Source organism: Macrotis lagotis, chromosome 3 (assembly GCF_037893015.1).
Source record: "Macrotis lagotis isolate mMagLag1 chromosome 3, bilby.v1.9.chrom.fasta, whole genome shotgun sequence".
NCBI lineage: Eukaryota > Metazoa > Chordata > Mammalia > Peramelemorphia > Peramelidae > Macrotis > Macrotis lagotis.
The window spans coordinates 253,018,957-253,023,920 of NC_133660.1; positions in this window are offsets into that span (position 1 = coordinate 253,018,957).

The following is a 4,964-nucleotide window of genomic DNA, read 5'->3' on the forward strand; positions in this document are numbered from 1 at the left end:
AGCATGGCCTTGTTGATAGAAAGCTAGCCTCCCAATCAAGAAATGGGCCAAAGTCTGACAATAGATGTGTGTCCCTGAGTTAAGGTTAAGTTGCTTAATTTCTTGGGCAATTAGGTGGTGCAGTAGATAAAACACAGGGCCTGGAATCAAGATCCAACCTTAGCCATTTACTATCTGTGTGACCTTGGGCAAGTCACTCAACCTTGTTTGCCTCAGGTTCTTCAAATGTAAAATGAGTCAGAGAAGGAAATGGCAAACCATTATAGTATCCAAGTATCACATAGAGTTGGCCATGACTGAAATGGCAAGAACCTCTTAGACAGCCCTCTAAGAAGAACTACAAATTGTAGAGAAAGTGTCTAATATCAATGGTAGAAGGCATTTCTTTATTAGGAGTTCCTTACACCTTACAAATCACAGTTTTGATAAATAAATAACCTACCAGTGCCCTGTGATGTCACTGGTCCTCTTTGACAATGAAGAACAACAACCCAATCAACTCATCTTAAAGTTTCATTATTTTTAAAATCTTAAAGTCCTATGTAACTGAAAGCTAAAATATGCTTTATTATTTTAAGTATTATTAATTTGTTTTGCATTTCTTTACGGCTTTAACATTTAGAAAGCATTTTATAAATGGTGTTTCATTTGATCCTTACTCTGCCCCATTTTCTAGATGTAAAAACCAGTCACAAAGAGAGAAGTGATTTGCCCAAGGCTGTACATCTGGTGAAGTCTAGAGCTTAATCAGAACTGAACTTTGGTCTCTTTATTCCCCAGATGAGTGCTTTGCCCCTCCTAACCCTTTTCTGATAGGCTACCTAATTTAGGCCCATATTTCTTTTCTGGGCCAGTATAAGATAATAAAAAGTGATCACAGTACCTCACTTACCCTGACTGATCTGACTTTTCCTCTGCAGATATAAATAGTCTTGATTGCAATACCCTTCTGAACTATTCCTATTGCTAGGAGTCAGTTATTTCTGTTCTTCTGGAGATCAGTGACATTTTTTCTCTGGAGTTTTTGATTTAAGAGAATTTTTTACATTGCCTTTTAATTTGTACCATTTATCTGGAAGTGTGCCAAGAGCTTCTTGGGTCTATTTTAAAACATACATTTTGTTGTTGCTGTTAAGTTTGTTATTATCAACATTATCTTTTGTTTTTACATCACCTTCATTTCTCAGTATTCAGTCAAACAGCACTTTTTAAATGCCAGTCATTGTCTTCCTTAGCCTCCTCCTCCCAGAGGACTACTATCTATCATGGATTATAATAAAAACAAAAGAGGAAAAATATAGTTCAGGTAAAAACTAACCAACCAATTTTAAACTGTATTATCTTTAGCATTTTATACCCATAGCTGCTATATCTGCAAAGAAAGGAGAAAGATAAATTCTCATATCCTTCTTTGGTCACTGGAATTTCAAGACACTAATTTTCAATTTTATTGTCATCCTTTTCATTTCTTGTCATCATTGAGTGTCTATGTCCTGATTCTACTTGTTTCACTGTGTGTCAGTCCATATAAGTCTTCCCATACTTCTCTAGATTCCTCATATTCCTTATTTCTTACAGCTTCATACCTTCACTAGCTTAATCATTCCCTAATTGTTGGGCAATGATTTTGTTTTCAATTCTTTGCTCCTACAAAAAGCTATGTGCAAATATCTAGGATTTTTGTTTTTCTTTTTTTTATTACTGGTTCTACTTTATTTATATGAGTCTTTCCATACTTCAATGAATTTTCATCATTTTTCTTTCAGCACAGTAATATTCCCATACATTTGTGTACTAATAGTTATTTAGCCATTTCCCTTGGGAACATTTTTAAATGGAATCCATTGTAGAGCAATATTGTAAAAGGACAGTTGCTTACTGTTCAACCACTAGTGTCTAGAACTAAAAGGAACAACAGTTGTATCTGGTTCACCGTGATGGTCGGAGTGTGATGTGTGCTAGCTAGATGGTCAAGGTAGCAGCTGGGGTGGACGGCTGTGGAGAAAGGTGCTCCTGATTTTAACAATTGCCCTTCGTAGCTTTTATTTCTAGACTTCTGAAGGATTGTTAAAGACCATCAGGATCCACTGATTTTGGTAATTTATGTTCCTATTTCCTGGGGTCTATTCCATTCTTTAAGAGTTGCCTGACTATTAAATAGAAACATATGAAAAGATATTTAACATATAGTTAACTACAGAAAAAAAGAAGCAGTCTGCCATAATGGCCACCGACTTCTTCCTCACTTGTTTTAGACCTGAAAGCAACATTTTTCCCAAGTCTACTTCAGAGGACTGGAGAAAGGGCAGAACTAAAATAACAATCTAATTAGTCTAGGATCAGGTCCTTAGTTTAGTATGGACCTATAAGGACCTCAGAAGTCAGCCACCAGCATTTAGGTGGCAAGGTGACTGGAGGAGTTAGGAAAACTTGAATTCAAATCCCAGTAGTTTTGGGGCAAGTCACTTAAATTCTGATGATTGCCTCAGTTTCTTGTGCAATAAAATTAGCACAATAATAGCACTTCCATCACAGGATTGTTGTGAGGATCAAATAAGATAAATAATTGATGACTGGCATGAAATAGACACTGTTTAAATGCTAGCTATTATTAATATTATTTAGTGCTCATTTATAAATGATGCCACTGAGATTGGGGGTAGGGGGCTAAATAATTTGTCCCAAATCACTTAAATCCCCTGGGGATCAGCTCCAGTTTAGGAGTCTGCTATGTTCTTCCTACTGGAAGCAGCTTTTGCAATTCTGCAGTTGGTGTCAAAAAACCTGAGTTCAAATCCAATTGATAATAATTATTACTCTGGATAAGCACTTAACCCTTATTTTCCTCCATTTATTCATGTGCAAAATGTAAATAAGAATAGCACTTCCAGAATTATTTTTAGGAATAAAACAATGTCATGTTTGTAAATGCTTTGCAAATCTTAGAGCTAAAAAAATGTGTTTATTATTATTATTTGTGTGCATTGCCTTCTCTGAAAATTAGAGCTAAGGTTAAATAGACATTATGATCTAACAGACTGCTGATTTCTTTCCATTCATTCATTTATTCAAAAAATTTTTATGGAGCACTCATATGCTGTAGGAGAGAGAAATTAAATGACAGACAAGATATACACTAGTTTTGCTTTCAAGAAGTGGATGATATAGGAGAGGAATGGTTACAAGTGGGGAAAAAAATCACGAAAACTCAAATTTGAGAGATGAGCCAGAGTATTCAGACTCCCTTTGTGTTTGCTTGGCTCCTTATCAGTTACTTTAAAGACCATTTTGTATTTCCTCCTTGCTCTATAAATCTTTCCCTGGCTGTTGGTGAAAAGTAATAGAATCCTGACCTTCTAATAACCATGTGGATAATCACTCACTGACCTGGATATGTGCTCTTCAGCCATAGCCTGAAGCAAGCCTAGCACCCTCCCCTTTGTCCTGATGACAGGTTCTTATTGTCTGTGACTGGCCTTAAAGAACACTTGGAAGGATTATTGGGCTATTAGTAGGAAGGAACATATTAGCATGAATTTGTTGTGGTTGAGTCCTTTCAGTTGTGTCTGACTCTTCATGACTCCTTTTGGGGCTTTCTTGGTAGCAGTGGTTCGTCATTTCCTTTTCCCATTCATTTTACAGGTGAGAAACTGAATTAATGACCCCATTTGAAACTTCCTTGGCAAAGAAACTGGTGTAGTTTGTCATCTCCTCCTCCAGTTCATTTTACACATGAGGAAACTGAGGAAAACTGTGCCCAGGGTCACACAACTAGTTAAGTGTTGGAGATCAGATTTGAACTCACAAAGGTGAGTCAGATTCTTGATTCCAAGCCCACTGCCCTAACTTCCCTTTTTATGGAGTATTGGCCCCAGTTTTAGTTTGAGTTTGACTTAGAGCTCTGAGAAGTCGAGAAATTTGTCTACGGTCACACAGCCCACATGTGTCAGATGTGGGATGTGATCCCAGTTCTTTCTGATTCCTTGGCTGGTCCTTGTGAAACTGCCTCCCCAGAGGGAAGGGTTTGTCCATATTTAAATATTCAATTAAAAAATGCCTTGATTTTTAGTTCCAAATTCTCTCCTTCTTCCTTACTCCACTCAAAGACAGGAAAAAAAAAACCCAACTCATTAAAAATATGTTCAACCTTTAAAATGAAGCAAAACATAGCAAAACAAAACCCCATTAATTTAACATATTAAACAGTTTAGGGATAATTTTGCAGCTAAGTAAGTTATGTGTGTCTAGAGGAGTAATACAAAAGGTCACACTGGCCTGTCTGGAGCCAAGAGCCTGTATATGATTCTGGGATCCTAGACCCCAGGTCTATTATTAGGGTGGGGCAATTAGGCCTTTTTTTTGCTGGGAGGGAAATTAGAGAGAGCCCTGACCAAGGTTTCTCCCTCTTCTTAGCCAGTGGCACTATCTTAGTACATTCACGTGAGGACCTTAAGGAGTTTGGAAACCTTAAGGTGTCCTGGGCATGTTGCCTTAAAGATCATCTAATTTAACTCCTCATTTTTCAGATAAGGAAACTGAGGTTTATAGAGTTTGTGTTGTTTGTATAAGCCTGCATGTGAACCTGATTCCTCTAGCTCTGAATCTGACAGACCCAAGGAAGAAGAATGAGAAAAAAAGAAGAGAATATAGTAAGCTTAGGGAAAAAAGGCACAAGTTAGGTAGACCAGTCATTTGCTAGAACCCAGTTATATAACCAGGGACACTCTATATCTCACAGGGTGCCGTGGGCCTAGAGTATCAATCTTCCACAAGTATATGGATATTGGTCGAGTCGACACGTCTTTAAAATGGAGCATATTTGTAATGAGTTTTATTTTTTCTTGTCTTTGGATAGAATAGAAAGAGGGAAATCATCTTTTGTTAAAATTGAGTATTATTGACAAACATTTTTACAATTTACCTATCTGGGGAAGCAGTCTATCATAAAGGATAAAGGGTCGGTC